The sequence below is a fragment of the Capsicum annuum genome, chromosome 5 (assembly GCF_002878395.1).
Source record: "Capsicum annuum cultivar UCD-10X-F1 chromosome 5, UCD10Xv1.1, whole genome shotgun sequence".
Classification (NCBI taxonomy): Eukaryota; Viridiplantae; Streptophyta; class Magnoliopsida; order Solanales; family Solanaceae; genus Capsicum; species Capsicum annuum.
In genome coordinates this window covers 93,350,091-93,373,189 of record NC_061115.1, presented here as the reverse complement: position 1 = coordinate 93,373,189, position 23,099 = coordinate 93,350,091, and the positions used below count along the sequence as shown (strand labels likewise).

Here is a 23,099-nt window from a genome sequence, read left to right as displayed (position 1 = left end):
TGAGTTTATATATTACATGCATATCTAATTCATGAGTCACTACAAGAATCTTATCTTTTTGTGGTGACTAATGTCGCTGTTAAAGTATTAAAAATCACCACTAATAGATTTTACTGACGACATTAGGGTCGTAGCAATTACTTCCGTCACTAAAAGTTTTTTGTGATGACATATGTAAGTCGCCACAAAACATACATTCTGTGGTGACAACACTTGCCACAAAAAAGCAAGCAAATACGCCACAAAAAAAGTTTTAAAAATTGATGTTGTGATAGTCGCCACTGTAGATGAGTCTTTACCTACAACCATTGTCACCACAAATGATTTAGTGGTGATCTTTTGTTGCCATAGAAGGTTGAATTTTATTTTTTTAAATTAAAAAATGACTTTTTATGGCGTCTATGGGTTGCCATTAATACTCTCTTTTTGTGGCGACTATGAGTCGCCACTAATACTCACTTTTTCCCCCCCAAAAAATATAAATTATATATTATCTTCTTCATTACCAATAATACGACTATAGTACTTAAAGGTACAAAGACGATATTAAAATATATTTCTCCACAAGAAAATTATATAGTTTTTAATGGGTAACAAATCAGTGTGATATACATATGAGAATGAAAATCACAAAATATCTTCAATCTTCTCATGGCTAACAATTCCCATCATGAAATTACTTGTCCCTGAAATAAAAAAATAAAGCAAAGTTTAAATTATAACTTGTTAAAATGCAAGAAAAGATTTGAGAAATCTTAATGTTGTTTTGTAAAAGAGATGACAACAATATCTTTGAATTAAAATATTACGGAAAAGATTAAAGATTTCGAAATGCACAAACTGGTTTGCCCCCGTGGTAATCTCCCTCAACACTCATCTTACAAATGGGGATAAAAACATACTTATTAAACTGGCTCTTCCAAAAGGATAGACTTTTAATTCCTCAAATGATGAACTACATTAAGAAAGCTTAGGAACTTTGACTCAATAAAAATTCTGCCCTTTTTTATTTTCAGAAAATGAACTTCCTTTTTAACTACTCTTACAACAACAACAAACTCAGTGTATTCTCACATAGTGGGGTCTGGGGCAGATAAGATATACGCAGTCCATACCACTACTTTCAGAGAAGTTGCAAGGATGTTTCGGATAGACCCCGGATCAAGACAAAGAATAGTAGTAAGAAAGTTCGTAAGAAAGAATAAAAAAAGATAGCATAATCCTATAAATATTGTGATAGCAACTGCACCATGACTGAAAACAAACAGCAAACCCCAGGATACATAATACTAGAGTTCCTAAAAATTGATGGATAATGGCATATGACTAGCCATTTAGGCATCTGCCTGCTAATACATTGAAAAGTGCACACATATAACAAAAACAAAAATAGATATCATAAGAGAAGAAAATCAAAGTCAAGCAGTATGCCTGGTTCACGAGTTTTTACTTGAACTTAAAGATTATGGTCCAAAATCATAATAAGCAATTCCAGAAAAAAGAATGAAAGAGTTGATTATAACAAGTAGACTAGAAGCTTAGAAAGATTCAAATTCGTTAAAAATAATGAAAGAGCTGATTACAAGCCTACTTTCTACACCTTAAGAATTGAAAAAGAATTTAGCCCATAAAAAGATTGTTCACAAATGCAATTTCAATATCTCACATTATGAACTTCGCAAACAACCAATTAAATCCGCTTACTATCATTCCAAAAGGTGTAACTTAGAAGCTATTTAGCTATCTAACTTCATCCAAACTATGGGCAACTCAGTGGCCTCACTAGAACCATTTTCATTGCTTAAAGTTGAACGTAAGAAAATCAACCAACAACATAAGGACTTTATCAGTGCATGTCTTTCATATAATTGATCATTCTGAGTTACCTTTCAATTATGGTTTTCTATGGTACTACTATAGGAAAAGCTTTTTAAGGAAAAACTCGCAAATGAACTTAGAAAAAATTACTCAAAGAAAACAGTAGAAACTTTCAAGAATTAAAAAGTAACCTGTTATCAATAAACCAATGAAACTAGAGAAGCAAGTTAAGAAATCAAACCTTTTAATAGCTGAGAGAGTTGTATGTATATACAATAAACAACAGCTATAGTGTAACTGAATTGAAGTTGCTCCTGGCAAGGGGATAGGGGTTCTCTCTCTCCCTATTTCTGAATTAATGCTTAACTAAATAACACTTAGTAAAATAATCATGCATAATTGATGGAAATAAAACACATTCAAGACTAACTATAGATAGAAACAACAATATAGGAGAGTAATTAAAACACTACATATTAACTTAAAACATATGGGTGGACAAAGATCATGGTATCTCAAGTTCCAATCTATTTCTAGTTCTATTTTAGGTTTGTAATGCAAATTGAAACTAGCTATCTTATTAGAAAAAATTTTCTTATTCCTAGTGACTAGTGCATATCCATTTGTCGAGTTCCCTTAATAGTTCACACTAAAAAGAAGTCATAATTTCAGTTGGCTTGCAGTAGAAATTCGCAAACATAAGAAATGCAGAACAATTTAACTCTTGTACCACAACAAAGAAAGATCTCAATTCAACTCTTGTACCAAAATAGACTAAAAGGACAACGAAACTAAAAGAAAGATCTAGCCAGTAAAAAGAAATTCAATGCAACTAGTCAAGGAGATTTTCTCTAAACATTAAATCAATTAACTAATAATATTCAATCAGAGGAAAAATCAATCACTCCAATTTTCTATTTTCAACTAACACAATTAAGAATAAGGTTCAGTCAAAGAAACAAGAGAATATTAAATATAATCAATTAACGAAGAATTTCTACTATAAACAAGAAGATAAAATAACTTCAAAACGGATCTAACATTGAGCATCAGGAATTGTCGTACACTATACACAAGGAGAAACTCCACCAAACAAAGTCAGCTAAATACTCAGTCATTCTGAATTTGAATAAAGAGACTAATCAATTAGGATGGGAACACGTAATCAAACCAAACTTATCATGTCAAAATCACGTAATTAATTTTTTTGAGTGACCAACAAAATGCCATGATAGCATAGTTGACTAAACAAACAGAATTCCACAAAAATTGACAAAATTCTCAATCAATCCATATCAATTTTATCATGGGATCTGTCAAAACTAAAAAAAAGGGTAGAAGAAATTTTTGATAAAAATTAAAATAGAACGACGAACCTGAGGAGGATTCACATCCTAAATGTGAATCCTTCATGGACTTGAAGAATTTTATCATTGTTGATTGGAGAAGAGACGACGAACGGGGGATGGGAGTCTCCAGCGGGTGACTGTTGGTTGGGCAGTGAGGTGACCAGCGGGATCGTAGTTGTGGTGGCTGGGGCGTCTAACGGGGCTGGAGTGGCAACGACGTTGCTCGCTTCTCCGGTGGCTAGTGGGTAAAGGCGGAGAGGAGAACGGAGAGGCGCCGGAGGGCGGCCCTAGCGAAGGAGAGAAAGCAATGGCGTCGCTGTTCGCTGGTGGTTCATGGTGGATTTAGGGGCGGCTGGAGGTGGCGTGGTGAACTGAGGGAGTTCTCCGATTGGAGATGTCTGCCGGCGGTGGAGAGAGAAGAAGTGGCGCTGGTATTGGTTAACGGAAGGATGATGACCGTTTTTGCATGACTTCTGGTGTTGGTTTCATTTAGAGAGAAGAGAGAAAAGAGGGATAGAGAGAGAAAGAAGAGAGAAGAGGAAAAAGGGCAGCTGATGTCTTGAGAATAAGGATTAGGGTTTGTTTTTTGGTGTTAATGGGAAAGAGTTCAAGAATTAATCTCACTCCTTGGATCAAATTTGATCCATGGCTGAGATTTAAAGTAATAAGATATTTAAAATTAGGAAACAATTAAATTAAAGAGTTGAAATTAAATTTAAATGGGAAAATTTTTATGTTAAAATTGCTATAGATCGAGTTTAAACAATGGCTAGAATTTAAATAAAATTGAAAAGATAATTGAATTGATTTAGCTCTACTATTTTAATAAATCTAATAATAGAAATAATAATAACTTTGCATTTAAAATTTATGTTACATAAAACATTATATAAAATAGAAATAATAATAATAATAAAAGACAAAGCCTTTGTAAATTGTGAGCGTGCATATTTGTGAAAAAATGATTTAATAAATATAAATAAAATTATGTAAAATATCGTATTTACAAAAAAAGGGCAGCCCGGTGCACTAAAGCTACCGCTATGCATGGTGTCCGGGGAAGGGCCCCACCACAAGGATGTATCGTACGCAACCTTACCTTACATTTCTGCCAGAGGCTATTTCCAAGTCTTGAACCTGTGACCTCCTTGTCACATAGTAGTAACTTGTAAAATATATCGTATTTGAATTGATAAATTGTAAATTATATCCAGTTATATTCCTCTGTAATATCACCTCATTATATCCACTAAAAATATTTTAATTTACCTATATAAGTGGGAAGAATAACAAAGTAGAAGTATTAGTGGCGACAAAAAAGATGGCAACAACAAGTCTCTCTTTAGCAGCGATTAAGTCGCCACAAAAGACTTTTAATAGCGACATAGTTCGCCACTAACCCAAATTTTATTGGCAAAATTACCACATATTTGGGGCGACCTACACATAGTCGCCACTAAATATGCCATTATTAGTGGAGACTAAGTAGCCACAAAAGACTTTTAGTAGTGACAATTCATAGGTCGTTACTAACCCAAATTTTGTCGAAAAAGTTACTACATATTTGTGGTGACCTACATATAGTCGCCACTAAATATGTTATTATTAGTGGCGACTTTAACAATCGCCCTTAAATTTTATACCTTTTGTGACAACTTTTATATGTCGCCACAAAAAACCTAACTTTTGTGGCAATTGTTTGTGTTGACACTGAAAGTCATCACAAAAAACTGTATTTCTTATAGTGAGTGCATGACTGAACTGATTTATGAATGCATGATTGTCATGATGGTGATATGCACTGTAACTGAAGTTTGTACTAAATTTGAACATGGAACTGAGTAAATATAAGGAAGATTGTTACCTCAAGCTGAGTCTGAGTTTGCGGAGAAGAGGTGAGGATACTTAGTCCGTATATCTGCTTCTACTTCCTGTGTAGCTCTCTCAACAGACTGATTCTGCCAAAGAACTTTCACTAAGGAAACTTCTTTGTTCCCCAGTTTGCAAATCTGATGATCGAGGACTTGGACTGAGCCTCTTTGAAAGAGAGATCATTCTGAATATCTATGCTGTTTAAGAGGACTATTACTGCTGGGTCTCCAATGCATTTCTTTAGTAGGGAGATGTGGAATACTGGGTGTTCTGAAGCTATATCTGAAGGCAATAGAAGATTGTAAGTTATCTTTTCAAAACAGCTTAGAATTCCCCTTGTTGCCGAACCTCTTCACTCTATTCATGGGAGAGTTTTTCAAGAACATAAAATCACCAATCTCAAACTTGAGATCTTTTCTCCTCACATCTACATACAATTTCTATCAGCTCTGGGCTGCCCTAAGCCGTTCTCTAATCAACTGAACCTTCTCTAAGGCATCAAATACTAAGTCAAGCTCTACTATTATGGCCTTACCCACTTCAAACCAACCAATTGGAGATCTACATATCCTACCATAAAGATCCTTAAATGGAGCCATTTGAATACTAGAATGATAGCTATTATTATAGGCAAATTCAATCAAGGGAAAATGGTCATCCCAACTACCTTTAAAATCAACAATGCAGGATCTTAACATATCTTTTAGAGTCTGAATGGTTCTTTCTTCTTGACCATCTGTCCAAGGGTAGAAAGTCATACTAAGGTGAACTTAGGTACCAAGACCCTTTTGGAAAGCTTTCCAGAAGTAAGAGGTAAACTGGGTACCTCTATTTGAAATAACGGATACCGAAACTCCGTTTAACTTGGCCAACTCTATGATATAGAGTTTACCATAGTCCTCGGCTGAATAGGAAGTATGAACTGGTAAGAAATGAGCGGATTTGGTCATCTTGTCTATGATAACCAAAATCAAATCATGCTAATGACAAGTACGAGGAAAACCCAACACAAAGTCCATGTTTACTTCTTCCCACTTCCATGTGGGAACATTGAACTCCTGCATGGACCCACTAGGATTCTGGTGCTCGATCTTAACCTATTGACATGTAGTGCACTTAGCTACAAAATTTGCAATGTCTTTCTTCATCCCACTCCTCAAATAGATCTCCCACAAATTACGGTACATCTTAGTGTCCCCTGGATTAATCGAGTAACATGCAGCATGCGCTTCTGCAAGAATATGTTGCCTCATGTAATCTACACCTAGAACACATAGACAACCCTAGCAATGTAATATTATCTCCCCCATAGGAGAAAACCTCTACTTTCTGATCTCTGACTGACTCTTTCAAGTTAACTTCTCGAGATAACTTCTTCTTAACAATCTCAACATGGTCAACACTACCTACAAATAACTTACTGAGAGCATCTGCTACAACATTGGCCTTGACCAGATAATACAGAACACTCATGTCATAATCTTTTGTAATACCCCAAAAAATCCAAACTAATATTAGAGCCATGTACCAAGCTCATGCATAGTAAATCATGGTTCTTTTATAGTTTTATGAGTAGGTTAGATGTATATTAAGGCTTCAAATAACTTCCAGCTATTATACGAATCAAAACATTCCTCACCAATCGAATTCTTGAGAAAGATATTGCCATATTCAAATTCAAACAAGCATATCTCTAATTAAACTTGGAATATTTGAGCTCATGAACTATTAAAAGATATATAATTGAATTATCTTTTCAACGATACCAATTTTGCCTAAATCTAATATCGGAGTAAAGAGTTATTCATATTTTACTCCAGCATGTCAAGCTGGAAACTGTGTGACGACATTCGTGGTAGCTTACCACACTTGTGACACCCTACCACAAAGGTCGTCAGCCTTAGGCAGAAACCAGCTCCTGTGTGACTAAATTCATGGTAGCTTACAACATTTGTGACGCCCTACCACGAAGATCGTCAGCCTTAGGCAGAAACCAGCTCCTAAGTGACAACATTCATGGTAGCTTACCACATTTGTGATGCCTTACCACGAAGGTCATCAGAATTAGGTAGAAACCATCAATTCATGCCCTTGTGTGACGACATTTTTGACGGATTACTACACTTTTGATGCCTCGTCACAAATGTGTCTGCTATAATTTTCAGCAACTGGGAATTTATTTCATAAGGGTATTTTGGTCTTTTCCCTTCACTTCCCATGACTTATAACCCTCAAGGAATGTATTATCTTCCATTCTCTTTAGTTAAAAAATCTCAAAAAACTCTCTCATATATTTTCAACCACAAGATTAGGGTTTTCTCTCAAGATCATCTCCTCAGGAACAAGAGCATTCTTTCCCAAAGGGGTTAAACCCTAGTCAAGAAAAATCAAGGGCAAGCATAAGGAATTATTCAAGAACCTATAGAAAAATTAGATCTTTTTTAAGATTCAATCACTAAGGTATATGTAGTGTTCATCTATGGATCCAATCCATTCATAGAGCTTAAGAACCATGTTTTGAATATTATTTGGTAAACTTTTTATGGTGATATGAGTATGTACATGTTGAAGTTTGTTGTTTAAGTTTCGATTTGATGTCTAAAGGTGTTTTCATGGAATATATATGTTTTTAATTGAAAACCATGAACTTTAGGTGGTTTAATATGGTGCAAGTATGAAACCCACCTATGCCTTAAAGAATTCATGCAAGGTGTTTGATAAGATGCTTAGGATGCTAGAAATTCATGTTTGTATGGTTCTATGATGTCTAAGTGACAAGATGAATTCCATGCTTTTCAGGTGTTGCTATTGTTGTGGTATGAAGCATGCAAGATAATGGAGATATATAATATGTACGCAAAATATATCCATGCATTCCCTACAATGTTTAAGATGTTGAATAACTATATGAAATATGATATCCCCTACTTATGATATTATGAATTATGGACTTAAATCTTGTGATCAAGTCATGTCATGTGTGTCAGTTTCCTTCTATTGAGTCCTGGGGGTACTCGTACCCAAAAAACATAGCTGTGTACCTAGAGCCATGTCATGTTGTCATGATAATCTCAGTCAAGCTATAATCTATAGAACTTATTCAGTCATGTGACTCAGGAAACCTCAGAAATATCTTAATCTCAGTTAACTCTCAGATAATAGTACTACTTTGTCAGTAAACAAAAGTCAGTTAATCTATCCAAGTATAGTCTGTTGAATCATGTTTAGTCTCTTTAGATGGGATTAGAAGTTAACACCAAGGTTGAGACATCTTAGCCTGTCAGATTATGATTGATGAGGTGGCTTAACCTGTCAGTTTAGGGTCCCACCGTTCTCACTTTGAGTACCTGCCATATAAGGGTCAGTCACAACTGTCCTTACCAGTGGCACGGTATTGACACCCCTTCAGTCGGGGAGAAGATTGGACCCCATCTTAGCCATAATGGTATACATGGGGCATGTCGGTTAAACAACTAGCCCCAAAGTTTCAGTATCAGTCTCAGTAAAGAACTCAAACAATTCTTCAGATATCAGTATACCGGGACTGTTAAATACGGTCAAATTCAGTTATAGCACGGAACTCAGAGAGTTCAACCAGATTTAGGGTTGTCATACACAGTCATCCATGTTATCAGAACTATAGTTCTAGCCATGTATTAGTGTACAGATTTAGCCATTACGTACTCACGATCTTAGTTACTATGTATGTATGTATGTTTGCACTCTTATGTTCATATCAGTTAGTCAGTTAGCATTGTTTATGCATGCAAACTCTTTTTATATTTAGCCTACCTCACTCGTATACTCATTACATCCCCTCGTACTGATGCATTTGCGCTATGGCGCTTTCTTTTCATGTTACATCATAGGTTCAGAGACAAGAGCTCCAGATTGGAAATAGCTGTAGCATTTCTAGTTATAGAGATTCAGTGACTCCTCTTCATTCGAGGACAATACTATTGTATTTATTCATTATTATTTTAGCCAGTTATCAGTTTACAGAGTTAGTTGGATATATGTTCATTCAATTACTTATTTCAGACAATACTTAGAGGCTTTCGGATTTACACTCAGATTTAGCTTTTGGATCCAGTTTTTAGTTATTTTGGGTATTTTTCGCCCATATGGATGTTATATTATTTCAGTTGAACCTTATGGACTATTGTTAATGTTTTCAGTATTATTATTTCATGAATTGCAGTATACAGGTACAAATATTAGTCATGGGTTAGTTGTGGTCCTTCAGGGTCATAAGCACCGTGTAGCATTCCGGTTCAGGAAAATTGGGGCGTTACAAACTTGGTATCAGAGCTTAAGGTTCAATAGAGTCCTAGGAAGTCTAAAAGTCGCATCTAGTAAAGTCTTGTATATGGGTGTGTTGCGCGCCATATTATTGTACAGGAGGCTATGAGATGTTTTAGGAACAATTCCTTTTCTTCAGTATTCATGTCGTGCTAGTAAACATAATTTTAAGTTAGTCTCTCAGTCTAATCCGATCTTCTCTTATTTCAGAAACATGCCTCCAAAGAGAAGAAATCAGCCAGCTTCTCAGCCCGAAGATCCTTTACGCGAACATATTTCTCATGCGGAGTTTAGGACCGTATTTACCACTCTTTCTCAGTCTGTAGCTACCCAGAATGAATGACCAGTAGTCATTCCAGCCAACCTAGTGGCCAATTCAGCAGCAGCTAGGATTTGGGACTTCACCCGAATAAACCCTCCATCTTTCTTTGGGTCTAAGCCAAACGATAATCCTTTTGAATTCGTTGACCAAGTCCAGAAGGTCATTGATATCATGGGAGTCATTTCTTCTAAGAGTGCCAAATTAGCCGCATACCAATTGTAGGATGTCTCTCATACTTGGTACAAGCAGTGATTAGAAGAAAGGTTAGAGGATAGAGGTCCTGTTGAGTAGAAAGAATTTGTCATAGGTTTCTTAGATAGATTCTTTCCCCAAGAGCTGAGAGAGGACAAAGTTCTTGAGTTCATCAATCTCAGGCAGGGAAATATGATAGTTAAAGAGTATTCTCTTAGATTTACTCAGCTAGCCAGATATGCCCTTCATGTGGTTGCAGACAACAGTGCTAAGATGAGCAAGTTTATGTCAGGGGTGAATGATAGCATGGTAAATAAGTGTAGGTCTGCAATGCTAAACAGCGATATGACTTTAGCCGAGCTCATGACCCACGCTCAATAGATAGAGGAGCAGAAGGTTAAGACTAGGGAGAGGTAGAACAAGAGAGAAAGAGCAGGCAATTTTAGTTTTGGTTAGCCTAAATCAGAGGGAGGAAATCATTCACAGTTTTATCCTAAGTAAGCAGTTCCAGCCCCTTTCTCCTTTAGTGCCCTAGTTCCGAAGTTCAGGGACGGCAACAGAGACAGAGCACCAGGCTTTAAATCTTAGGGCAGTATTAGCAGTGCCCAAACAAACCCTCCTTTGTCAGACTTGTGGTAAGAACCACAATGGTATTTGCAGAGCCGGTAGTGATGTCTATTTTGTTTGTGGTAAGGCAGGCCATAGGATTAGGAAGTGTCCTCAGCCAGGCCCTCAAGGTCTGCAAAATCATTCCACAGCCCAGTCCGATCACCGAACCAATAGGGTGCCACTTCCAGTGCTACTAGTGGGCAACGCCCAAATAGACTCTATGCACTTCATACCCAACAGGATAAGGAAAATTCTCCTGATGTCATTACTAGTACGTTATATATTTTCCATGTAAACATTTATGCTTTTCTAGACCCAGGTGAATCCTTGTCTTTTATCACTCCATACATAGCAGGCGATTTTGGAATCAGTCCCAAAATTTTAGCAGAACCCTTTTCAGTCTCTAACCTAGTGGGTAAAACCATCATAGCTCGGTGGGTATACAGGAACTGCCCGATTATGATATTTCAGAAATCCATATCAGCAGATTTGGTTGAGTTAGAGATGACTGATTTTGATGTCATTCTCGGCATGGATTGGCTTCATTCCTGCTATGGCATAGTCGACTGTAGAAATAGGATAGTTCAGTTTCAGTTCTCGAATGAGCCCATCCTAGAGTGGAAGGATAGTACTTCATCTTTCAGGGGTCAGCTTGTTTCCTACCTTCGGGCAAAGAAATTGATTTATAAGGGGTGTATGTATCATCTTGTGCATGTTAAGGATTCCAGTTGTGAATCTCCCAGTATCGAAGCAGTCTTAGTGGTTAATGAATATTCAGACGTCTTTCCTAAATATCTTCTAGGCATTCTTCGCAAAAGGGAAATAGACTTTGGCATAGACCTTCTCCTAGATACTCATCCTATTTTTATTCCGCCATACAGAATGGCACCAGCAGAACTCAAAGAACTGAAAGATCAGTTAGAAAATCTCTTAGATAAAGGATTCATCAGGCCCAGTGTATCTCCATGGGGTGCGCCAGTCTTATTCACGCACAAGAAAGATGGTTCTCTCAGAATGTGTATTGATTATCGTTAGTTCAACAAAGTCACGCTCAAGAACAAGTATCTGCTACCTAGGATAGATGAATTTTTTGACCAACTTTAGGGTGCCAGTTATTTCTCTAAGATAGACCTCAGATCAGGCTATCATCAGCTCAGAGTTAGAGAATGTGACATTCCGAAGACAGCTTTTTGTACTCGGTATGGTCACTTTGAATTTTTAGTCATGTCCTTTGGTCTTACTAATGCCCCTGCAACTTTCATGGACTTGATGAACCGGATGTTAAATTAGTACTTGGACACATTCATTATAGTCTTCATAGATGATATTTTGGTCTATTCTCGCACATAGCGTGATCATTCAGACCATCTCATAATTGTTCTTTAGACTCCCTGGGATCACCAGTTGTTCGCCAAGTTCAGTAAGGGCAAATTTTGGCTAAGATCAGAAGAATACCTCGGCCACATTGTTTCTGGTGATAGCATTAGAATAGATCCTCAGAAAATTGAAGTGGTAAGGAACTGGCCTCGCCCTGTCTCTCCATCAGATATCAAGAGTTTTTTGGGTTTGGCTGGCTATTATCGATGGTTTGTCGAGGAATTTTCTTCTATTGTATCTCCTATGTCTAGATTGACTCAGAAGAAGGTCAAGTTTCAGTGGTTAGAACCTTGTGAGAAGAGTTTTTAGGAGTTTAAGACTTGACTCACCTCATCTCCAGTTTTAGCACTTCCTGATGGTTCTGATGGATTCATAGTATATTGTGATGCATACAGAGTAGGTTTAGGTTGTGTCCTGATGCAGCATGGTAGAATCATAGCCTACGCATCCAGATAGTTAAAGCCCCATGAGAAATATTATCCTACTCATGACCTTGAGTTAGCAGTAGTTGTCTTTTCCTTAAAGATTTGGAGTTATTATCTATACGGTGTTCATGTAGACATTTTCATAGATCATAAGAGCCTTCAGTATGTCTTTTCCTAGAAAGATCTTAATCTTCATTAGAGAAGGTGGTTAGAGTTTATCATTCTGGCAAGGCCTATGTAGCGGCCGACGCACTCAGTAGACTATCCATGGGTAGTGTTTCCCATGTTGAGGATAGTAAGAAGAAATTAGCTCAGGAGATTCATCAGCTTGCCAGACTAGGCGTTCTCTTAGTCGACTCTTCAGAGGGTGGTGTTGTGTTTAGAGTAGTTCAGAGTCTTCTATAGTTTCCAAGGTGAAAGAGAAGCAAGATAGGGATCCTAGCTTTGTCAAGCTAAAAGAGTTAGTCCAAAATTAGGAAGTAGAGGTTTTCTCCCAAGGGAAAGATAGTGTTCTTCGTTGTCAGGGCCGTCTATGTGTTCTCGGTGTAGATGAATTGAGGCAGAGAATTCTTAAAAAATGCATAGTGCGTGATACTCTATTTATCCAGGGGCCACTAAGATGTACCATGACTTACGGGAGATCTATTGGTGGAATGGGATGAAGAGGGACGTTGCAGAGTTTGTGGATAAGTGCTCTACATGTCAGCAGGTTAAGATAAAGCATCAAAAACCTAGTGGTTCCATGCAGGAGTTCACTATTCCTACTTGGAAGTGGGAAGAAGTGAACATGGACTTCGTAATAGGTTTACCTAGAACACATCATCAGCATGATTTAGTTTGGGTCATTGTAGAAAGAATGACCAAGTCAGCTCATTTCCTTCCAGTTCGCACCTCTTACTCGGTCGAGGATTATGCCAAACTCTATATCAGGGAGTTGGTCAGATTACACGGTGTTCTACTATCTATCATCTCAGACAGAGGTACCCTGTTCACCTCTCACTTTTGGAAAGCATTCCAAAAGGGTTTTGGTACCCAAGTTCATCTCAGTGCAACATTTCATCTTCAGATAGATGGTTAAATTGAAAGGACCATTCAGACTCTAGAATATATGCTAAGGGTGTGTGCAATTGATTTCAAGAGAAGCTGGGAGGACCACTTTCCTTTGATTGAGTTCGCATACAACAACAGCTATCACTCCAGCATTCAGATGGCTTCATTCGAAGCTCTTTATGGTAGGAGATGTAGGTCTCCAATCAGTTGGTTCAAAGTTTGTGAGACCACAGTCATAGGGCCTAACTTAGTACTCGATGCCTCAGAGAAAGTTTAGTTGATCAGAGAAAGACTTCGGGCTGCTGAGAGCCGACAGAAGTCTTATGCGAATGTTCGTAGAAAGGATCTCAAATTCGAGGTGGATGACTATGACTATCTCAAGATCTCTCTCATGAAGGGAGTGAAGAGATTTAGTAAGAAAGGAAAGCTCAGTCCCCGATATGTCGGTCCCTTCAGGATTCTCAGTCGCTTTGGGAAGGTAGCCTATGAGCTTAAATTGCTTTCAGATCTAGCCTCAGTTCATCCAGTCTTCCATGTATCTTTGCTCAAGAAGTGCATAGGTGACCCAGTAGTTGTAGTCCCTATTCAGAGCATTGACATTTAGAAAAACCTCTTTTATGAAGAGATTCTAGTCAAAATCCTCGACTATCAGAATCGTAGGTTGAGGAACAAACAAGTCCCTCTAGTTAAGGTTCTTTGGCGGAATCAGTCCATGGAGGGAGCTACTTAGGAAGTAGAAGCATACATGCAAACCAAGTACCCTTATCTTTTCTCTGCTAATTCAGGCTTAGCTCGAGGTAACCATTTTTCTTAATCTTATTCAGTTTCATGTTCAAAATTCTAGTATAAAATTGGTATCAAGTATCAAGTATCATTGTATAGCTTATCATGCATTCATGAGTTCAGCTTATCAGTCATGCATCAGATATGCATGTTCAGTTAGGCTATATTCAGTTTAGAATTCAATTCAGTCCTAAAATCATGTGCCACTTGAGCATGATCAGTGTATACATTGTTTTATCTTTTCTCACCTCTCAAGCAATCATCATTCGAGGATGAATGTTTCCAAGGGAGAGATATTGTAAAAGCCCAAAAAATCCAAACCAATATTAGAGCCATGTACCAAGCTCATGCATAGTACATCATGGTTCTTTTATAGTTTTATGAGTAGGTTAGATGTATATTAAGGCTTCAAATAACTCCCAGCTATTAGACGAATCAAAACATTCCTCACCGATTGAATTCTTGAGAAAGATATTGCCATAGTCAAATTCAAATGAGAATATATCTCATTATACTTAGAATTTTTGAGCTCATGAACTATCAAAAGATAGATAATTAAATTATATTTCCAATAATACCAATTTTGCCTAAATACGATATTGGAGAAAAGAATTATTCCTATTTTACTCCATCATGTTAGGCTGGAAACTGTGTGACGACATTCGTGGTAGCTTACCACATTTGTGATGCCCTACCATGAAGGTCGTCAGCCTTAGGCAGAAACTAGCTCCTAAGTGATGACATTCGTGGTAGCTTACCACATTTGTGACGCCCTACCACAAAGGTAGTTAGACTTAGATAGAAACCATAATTTCTAGCTCCTGTGTGAAGACATTTTTGACGGCTTACCACACTTTTGATGCCTTCTCATAAATGTCGTCAGCTATGATTTTCAGCAACTGGAAATTTATTTCATAAGGGTATTTTGGTCTTTTCCCTTCACTTCCCATGACTTATAACCCTCAATGAACGTCTTATCTTCCATTCTCTTTAGTTAAAACATCTCAAAAATATCTCTTATATATTTTCAACCACAAGATTAGGGTTTCCTCTCAAGATCATCTCCTCAGGAACAAGGGCATTCTTTCCCAAAGGGGTTAAAATCTAGTAAAGAAGAATCAAGGGCAAGCCTAAGAAATTCTTCAAGAACTTTCAGAAACATTAGATCTCTTTCAAGATTCAATCACTAAGGTATGAGTAGTGTTCATCTATGGATCCAATCGGTTCATAGAGCTCAAGAACCATGTTTTAAATATTATTTTGTAAGCTTTTTGTGGTGATATGAATATGTACATGTTGACGATTGTTGTTTAAGTTTCAATGTAATGTCTAAAGGTATTTTCATGGAATATATATGTTTGTTAATTGAAAACCATGAACTAGGTGGTTTAATATGGTGCAAGTATGAAACCCATCTATGCCTTAAAGAATGCATGCAAGGTGTTCGATAAAATGCTTAGGATGCTAGAAATTCATGTTTGTATAGTTCTATGATGTCTAAATGACAAGTTCATGTTAGCTATATGCTTCAATATGAATTGCATGCTTTTCATATGTTGATATTGTAATGGTATGAAACATGCAAGATAATGGAGATATACAATATGTACACGAAATATATCCATGCATTCCCTACAATGTTTAAGATGTTGAATAACTATATGAAATATGATATCCCCTACTTATGATATTATGAATTATGGACTCAAATCTTGTGATCAAGTCATGTCATGTGTTTCAGTTTCCTTCTATCGAGTCCTGGGGGTATTCGTACCCGAAAAACATAGCTGTGTACCTAGAGCCATGTCATGTTGTGACAATAATCTTAGTTAAGCTATCATCTATAGAACTCAGTCAGTCATGTGACTCAGGAAATCTCATGATCTCAGTTATCTCTCAAATATTAGTACTACTCCGTCAGTCAACGGAAGTCAGTTAATCTGTCCAAGTACAGTCAGTTGAATCATGTTTCGTCTCTTCAGATGGGAGTAGAAGTTAGCACTGAGTTAACCCAAAAATGGGGACTCATCTACCAGTTTAGGGTATGTTTCTTAGCAGTCATCCTTGTGTTCCAGAACTACGTAGCCAGAGTAGGTTGAGACATCTTAGCCTGTCAGATTAGGGTTGATGAGGTGGCTTAACTTGTCAGCTTAGGTTCCCACCATTCTCAGTTTGAGTACCTGCTAGATAGGGGTCACTCACAACTATCTTTACCAGTGGCACGGTATTGACACCCTTCCAGTCGAAGTAGAGATTGGACCCCAGCTTATCCGTAATGGTATACATGGGGCATGTCAGTTAAACAACTACCTCCCACAGTTTCAGTATCAGTGTCAGTAAATAACTTAGACAATTCTTCAGATATCAATATACCAGGACTATTAGATACAGTTAAATTCAGTTGTAGCACAGAACTCAAAGAGTTCAACCAGATTCAGGGCTGTCAGATACAGTTATCCATGTTATCAGAACTATGGTTCCAGCCATGTATTAGCATACAGATTTAGCCATTACGTACTCACGATCTTAGTTACTATGTATGTATGTTTGCACTCTTACATTCATATCAGTCAGTCAGTTAGCATTGTTCATGCATGCAAACCTTGTTTATATTTAGCCTACCTCACTGGTATACTTAGTACATCCCCTCGTACTAATGCATTTGCGCTATGGTGCTTTTTTCATGTTAAACCATAGGTTCAGAGACACGAGCTCCAGATCGGTAGTAGTCGTAGCATTTCTAGTCGCACAGATTCAGTGAGTCCTCATTATTTGAGGACAATGTGATTGGATTTATTCATTATTATTTTATCCAGTTATCAGTTTACGGAGTTAGTTGGAGACATGTTCCTTTAACTCTTTATTTCACACAATACTTAGAGGCTTTCAGATTTATGCTCAGATTTAGCTTTCATATTCAATTTTCAGTTGTTTTAGGTATTTTTCGCCTATATGGATGTTATATTATTTCAGTTGAACCTTATGGCCTATTGTCCATGTTTTCCGCATTATTATGTCATGAATTATAGTATACAGGTACAAATATTAGTCATGGGTTTGCTTATGGTCCCTCGGGGTCATAAACACCGTGTAGCATTCCAGTTCAAAAAAATCGAGGAGTTGCATCTTTCAACAACTTTAACTATCTTCTCTAGCGCAAATTCAAATTTTTTTGAGTGAACATATACTGTAAGATTTTGTGATTCATGAACACATCAACATGTACCCCATACAAATAATGCCTCCAAATCTTTATGGTAAATACTACAACTACTAACTCAAAATCATGGGTAGGGTAATTTTTCTCATGGGGCTTAAGCTGTCTAGAGGAATATGCTATGACCTTACCTCTCTGCATAAGGACATAACCTAAACCTAATATAGATGCATCACAGTACATAACAAACCTATCTGAACCATCTGGTAATGTTAGGACTGGGGCTGCAATTCTCACATAAATCTGACCATTAAAACTTGACTTTCTTTTGAGTAAATCTGGACATGGGGATGTAATAGACAAAAACCCTTCAACAAACCGACGATAATAGCCAGCTAAACCTAAGAAGCTCTTGATATCTGATAAAGAAATGGGTATAGGCCAGTTTCTCAACACTTGGTCCTTTGAGGATCAACTCTAATGTCACCATCAGAAATAATAGGATCAAGGAATACTATTAACCTTAGCCAAAATTTGTTCTTAATGAATTTGGTGAACAAGTCATGATCTCTGAGAGTCTGAAGTACAATTTTGAGGGGATCTGTATGATCATTCTCGCTACGAGAATAGACAAGAATGTCATTGATGAAGACTATAATGAACATGTCCATGTGCTGCTTGAACATGCAAATCATTAAGTCCATGAAGGCTACTAGGGCATTTGTGAGACTAAAGCACATGACTAGAAACTCAAAATGATCATAGCGAGTTTGGAAAGCTATTTTCGAAAAGTCACATTCCCTGACTTTAAGCTGATGATAGCCTGATCTGAGGTCTATCTTAGAAAAGTAACTGGTGCCCTAAAGTTGGTCAAAAAATTCATCGATTATAGAAAGTGGATATTTATTCTTGACTGTTACTTTGTTCAATTGACGGTAGTCCATTTACATTCTAAAAGAACCGTCTTTCTTACGCACGAATAAGACTGGTGCACCCTATAGGGAAATGCTGGGTCTGATAAACCCTTTGTATAAAAGGTCCTTTAACTATTCTTTTAATTCTCTAAGTTCAGATCGATCCATTTTGTATGATAAAATAGATATGGGCTGAGTATCTGGAAGAAGGTCTATTCCAAAGTCAATTTTCCTTTTGGGAAGAATCCAGGAAGATCTTTGGGAAACACATCTGAGAATTCATTTACCACTGGAATTGACTCAAGACTAGGAGTCTTTGAACTAGAGTCTTTGACTCGCACAAAATGATAGACACATCCCTTGGATATCATCTTTCTTTCTCTAAGGTATAAAATCAACTGACATTTAAGTGTTGTGGTACTAACCCTCCATTCAAGGGCTAGTTCATTTGGAAAATTAAAATGAAAATAAATAATTCTATTTCCACAATCAGCTGAGGTGTAGCATGAATGGAGCCAATCCATACCGAGGATGATGTTAAAATCTGTCATCCCTAACTCTATTAAGTCAGCTAAAGTGACTTTCTGGGATATCATGATCGGACATTTCCTGTATACCTACTGGGCTATGATAGACTGATCCACTGGGGTAGAGACTGAGAAAGGTTCTGTTAAGATTTCTTGTTTGACCTTGAAGTTGAATGCTATGTAAGGAGTTACAAAAGACAAGGAAGATCTTGGATCTAATAAGGCATAAACATGTAAATGGAAGATCTATAACATACCATTGACCACATTAGGAGAACTTTCCTAATCTTGTCTGGATTGTAGTACATAGTGCCTGTTTGGGAGTTGCCCACTGGTGGCACTGGATGTGGCACTCTGCTAATTCGGGCGACCACACTGAGCTGAAGGATGACTGTACTGACCTTGAGAACCTAACTTAGAATAATCGTTGATGTATGTCCTAGCTTACCACACCCAAAACAAACATCACAGCCAACCCTGCAGACACTTTGATGGTTTCTACCATATTTCTGACAAAGTGGATTTGTTCGAGCAATGCTGCCACTACCCTAAGATTTAGAGCCTGGTGCCCTATCTTTGTTACAATTTATAGACTTTGGTATTGGAGTACTGGCTGAAGACGGAGATGGAACTAAAGATTTTTGGCAAAACTGAGAATGGTTACTTCTTCTGACTTAGGATGAGTGAAATTAAAACTACCTATTCTAGTTCTTTTGTTCTCTCTCTCTCTCTCCTTATTCGTAGCCTCTTCTATCTGTTGAGCATGGACCATAAGCCTAAATATGTCCATCTCCTTAATTAACATTGTAGTTTTGCACTCTTTAACCACACTCTATAACACCCCAGATACAAACTTGCTCATCCTGGACCTATTGTCTGCTACTACATGGGGAGCATATGTGGATAACTGAGTAAACTTGAGGGAATACTCTTTCACACTCATATTGCCTTTCCTGATATTGATGAACTCTAACACCTTGGCTTTCTCAACTCTAAGGGAAAAATCTATCTAGAAAAGCAGTAGCAAACTCTTCCCATTCTATGGGCTCTTCATCTGTTCCCATGTCTACCTTTCACTACTTAAACCACATATCAGCTACATCTTATAGCTGATAGGAAGCTAAGTCAACACTCCCACTAGCAGTTACCCCCATAATATCTATGATATTTTGCACCTGATCGAGGATTCCTGTGGATCTACTTCTGACTTAGATCTCAAAAATAGTGGAGGATTCATTCAGGTTAAGTCCCGAATCTTGGCTGCAGTATTATTGGCCACAAGGTTGGACTGAACAATTGCTGGTCATTCATTCTCAACTACTAGATAATAGGGTAGAACGGTAAATGCAGCTCTTAATTCTGCTTTGGAGATATGCTTGTCTAGGGGATCTTCCTGAATGGGCTTAGGTGCTGACTGGTTTCCTATTCTTTTTCCATTGGTCTTTTTGGGAGGCATGTTCTGTAAATGGATGTAAGAAAAGGATTATACTAAGAGTTTAACTTGAGATTATGCTCACTCGCATGGCATAAATATTGAAAGAAGGGAAACTTTTCCTAAAAATATCTCATAGCCTCTTGCCCATAAGTGTGGAGCATTACACACATATGCACAAAACTACTAGACATGGCTATCAGACCCCCTTGGACTCTATTGAACCTTAGGCTCTGATACAATATTTGTAACACCCCAAGTCTGTACCCCAGACGCTACACAGTGCTTACAACCCCAAAGGACCCCAAGCTAACCCATGGCTTCTAGTGAGATCTAAATAATAATATTATAATAATGCAGAACATAGGCTAAAATTCCATAAGGTTCATAAAATGAATACTGATAATAATAACTTATAACAATAATATTTGAAAGCTGAATACTGTCTGAACTAGTCTACTAAAAACTGGAGTTGATGGGACAAGCCCCCACCTAACTCCGACTACTGAAATACAGAAGCTACTGAGAATACTGAAATAAAAATATATCCTCAATAGATGAGGACTCACTAATGAATCTACTGTTGCTATCTGAATCTGTCCAAGCACGGACAGGAACCTGAGTGTCCAAACCTATGATATAAGATATCATAGTGTAAAGAGAAAGTATATGTCAGTACGTGAAATGTACTGGTATGTTAGATGAGGTAAGGCTGAATGAAAGGGTTCATATGCATGAACAATAACTGACTAAATAATATGTAGAAACTGAATAAGGGTACATGGATAATAGAAACTGCTATAAATATTAAGTATGCAAAACTGCGCATATACATGTCTACTGTATCTGATCTTTTACTGAAGTTGAGTGCTAATTTTTGATAACCGAGTAACTGATATTTGAGATTTATTAATAACTGAGATTCTAAAATTGATAGACTGTATCTAACAGTCCTGATTTTGTAGAACTGAACTGAGTTCTATACTGAGACTGAAACTGAAACTATGGGAGGTAATCATTTAACCGACATGCCCCTTATTTCTAAATAGATTTGGGGTCTAAACTATAACCCCAGCTGGAAGGGTGTCAGTATCGTGCCATGGGTAAAGAAAAGCTGAAGAGTCACCCTCATCTGGCAGGTGCCCTAAATAAGAATAGTGGTACCCTCAACTGGAAGGTAACACACCTCATCAATCCTCAACTGGCAGGTAAAACACCCCATCAACCCTCAACTGGTAGGTTGATGTCTCAACCTACATTGGATACATAGTTCTAGAATGCAAGGATTACTACTAAGGGTCACACCATTTACTGAAAGGTGATTCCCGATACTTGGGTTCACTCGATGCTGAATCCTACTCCCATCTGAAGGACACTGAGTCTTATATTGGACTGAACTGGACTGATACTGAGTTTCACTGAGTTCTGTAGCTGACTGAGTACTACTGAGTGTGACATTACTTAGACTATTCTGTAACTACTATAGCTCTAGGTAAACATCTAGATTTTTCAGTAATTGAATACCCCCAGGACTCGATAGCTTTAAAAGTAAAGCATAACATGATCATAAAAGCACAACAATGCACTTATTTAAACATTTTGTCAAACACTTGGTATACATAAACTTGTACATGAATGGGACCACATAATAATATGCCATAAATTCACTACCCAATGCACTTAAGCATTTTATCAAACACTTGAGAAGCATGCTTACTTCATATAACACTGAACACATACTAATATTATGGCTACTACTTTGAACTTGTAATTCAAGAGTTCAACCTGAAGATCACATAATTCAACCCACAAACTATCTATTTTTCATGATACTTGTAATTAATAATGGAATTAAATCCAGATTAATATCATAAACATGGATTCATTCTAATTCAAGCATGGGAATCATAAATCTGAGACCTTGTATGTTTAAAAGGGGTTCTGGGACTTCATAGGGGAAAGGAACCCATGAATGAACACCTAACATACCTAAGAAGATTAATTCTTGAAGGTTCTTGATGAAATTTTTAAGATTGTTCTTGATTCTTGAAGCTAGGGTTTTGTTAATTCGAGAGAGAATAACTTAATCTTGAGAGAAAGTAAGTGAATAATGAAATAATGAGAAATTAGCGCTCGTTTAAGGCTTAATTCCATTTTTAGGACTGATTAGGACCATGAAAAAATACAATTTATCCTTGAAAAATTATTAAGATTCATCACAGAGAAACTCGATTTTGGGCTTTACCGCGCTGTGGTGGCATCGCGGTGAGCCACTGGAATTTGACTGGGAACTGCGTAAAAAAGACGAGTGTGAAATTAACCCTTGGCATGACATGGCACCATCGCAGACTCTCACTAAATTTTGACAATTGGAAAAATGGCCCTTGGTGCGACGCGGTGGGATCGCAGACCCTCATAAGGAAATGACAATTGTGAGCTGGAACATTGGCGCAATGCGCCATTATGGGATAGATTCATTGGAAACTGATGAATTTCATTTGAACTTGCTCCGCGACATGGTGCTGCACCAAGTGGCACACTATTTTACAAAAATTGCTCTAACTCTTCGCTCTGGTATTAGATTTGGGAAAATTTTATATCGTTGGAAAGCTGACTGAATTTTCTACACAATGGTAAACTCTAAACTGAAAATTTCTACGTATTTTGAAAATTTTTTATATTGAAATACTCATATACTGAGAGTTAAACTGAGCTAGGAAAATATGAGGTATTACACTTATTAACCCCCAAACTTAAACTATTGCTTGTCCTAAAAAAACAATGAATAATCCAATAAGAAAGGGTATTTAAGAATAAAAGCCACCATAACAAAATCTATAATAAATATTTAGTCTAAAAAAGTTCAACAAAGACTTCTCAAAAATGACATAGCAATAAGTAAATGAAAAAGTTTCAATAAGCACATATCTATAAAGCAAGGATGCAATTTAGTATCAAATGAACCTTTCA

The 23,099-nt window shown here is 37.2% G+C and overlaps 1 long non-coding RNA gene across 1 annotated transcript; it reads right to left on the bottom strand.

Annotated features, from left to right (window-relative positions):
* Nucleotides 1-526: 526 nt before the first annotated feature.
* On the bottom strand, nucleotides 527-3,759 carry LOC107870767. The gene is made up of 2 exons (XR_001674351.2): nucleotides 3,195-3,759; nucleotides 527-686 (listed from the first exon to the last, which is right to left on the bottom strand). It is a non-coding gene; the product is annotated as an uncharacterized LOC107870767 (long non-coding RNA).
* Between the last annotated feature and the right edge of the window lie 19,340 nt (nucleotides 3,760-23,099).